Source organism: Anarrhichthys ocellatus, unplaced genomic scaffold (genome assembly GCF_004355925.1).
Source record: "Anarrhichthys ocellatus isolate YVR2014 unplaced genomic scaffold, GSC_Weel_1.0 scaffold10, whole genome shotgun sequence".
In the NCBI taxonomy this organism is placed as follows: Eukaryota; Metazoa; Chordata; class Actinopteri; order Perciformes; family Anarhichadidae; genus Anarrhichthys; species Anarrhichthys ocellatus.
Genome location: NW_022280040.1, coordinates 6,674,146 through 6,675,714, shown reverse-complemented (window position 1 = coordinate 6,675,714; position 1,569 = coordinate 6,674,146).

Below are 1,569 nucleotides of genomic sequence, written 5' to 3'. Positions count from 1 at the left end.
ACACACACACACACACACACACACACACACACACACACACACACACATCTCCAACACCTGTCTCTTTTTTCTTCTTCCAGACAGTCGAGTCCAAACTCACTTTACTGATGAGACGGAGCTCTTATTCTCCCGTCGAACCAGTTGGGGATCTGGGTTGTTGTTGTGTCGCCACATTAATGCTTAACTACTTCCTCCATCGCTCACTGACTATGTGCTTGTTGCCTTTGACCCCGAGCTAGTTAATATTACCACCATATGGTCGGGAGTTCACCAATGACCTTTAGACCTTATCTGGAATCAATCATGCATATTTTAATTTGCAAATTTATGACGATATTTGTTCTGGTCTGAGTTTCCACGAAATGTATTTTGTGTATGTGTTTATTTGGCAGGGGTGGAAATTGAGTTTATTTATTGACTCAAGTACTGACAATACTTAAGTACAAGTCTGAAGTATTTGCATTGTAAGCCACTTTATCACCTGTGGGAGGTCTGGAATTTGGATAACAATACTGTCACTACATTTTAATGGAAATATTCTCCACTCAATTATAGGATCAAGATATAGTGCGATCTGTGGAGTAAATGCACTGAACTGTGTACTACAGAAGTTATTCGCATTACATGGGAAAATAATTAAAGTTATTCTCTGTTTCTTACTCCCGGGTATAGCTCATTTTAATTAACTCATTATCTTGAGTTAAACCAGTGGCTGAATATATTCATTTTGAATAGCGCCTTTTTATTATGCAAAATTAATGGTGCTAATAAAAGTGTTTGCTTCTAGCATAGATAATCTAAAAATATAAAATTCTAAATTACATAAACACATATATCATAGAGTTTATGCAGCATTACTGTATTATCCTTTGCTTACTAAATAAAGCAAATTACAGCGTTTAATTCGATAGCTGTCGAAACAAGACACGAGCTTCCTGCATCAAATGATTAGCTGATTAGCCCAAAGGAAACACCACAGCCCTGCGTGGGATTTCATAATATGTTGAATTATCATGAATGTAGAAATGTGGCAGTCAATAAGCAAACATGCCGGAGTTCATTTGGACAAGGAAGAGCAAGCAGTTTTGTTGACAACAGATTTTGCAGACGCTGCAGAGAAAACCCGAAGTCCTCCTTGATCTTCCGTGTTCAAAATGAGACTCCAGGTAAAAGCGCCCGTGACAACCTGACTTCTCTTTCTTTAAAGGAAAGTCTTCAAACAGATGTATCTGGTAATGTGAGCTAGCAGCGGGCAGAGACCTGCAGAGAGCCGGGTCTTGTGCCCTACTTAACCTGTCAAGGCCAGTCGGAGAACTACTCAATCAAGTCTCTATGGGCAAGAGAAACAGAGTGCAGGGGTGAATGAAACATTGAGGGGATCAAACGGCTTGTGTGTATTTTTATCCCGAGTCAATTACCAGCCGTGTTTGAGAACACAATGTTTCAAAGGGAATTTAGTAGATTTGAAACCATTCTAGAGAATTTTGAATTGAGGATTGAAACTTTTTTTGAGTTATGTGAAATTAAAAAGTCAGTCAATTCTGTCAGTCTCAGTCAAGAGAGACTCAC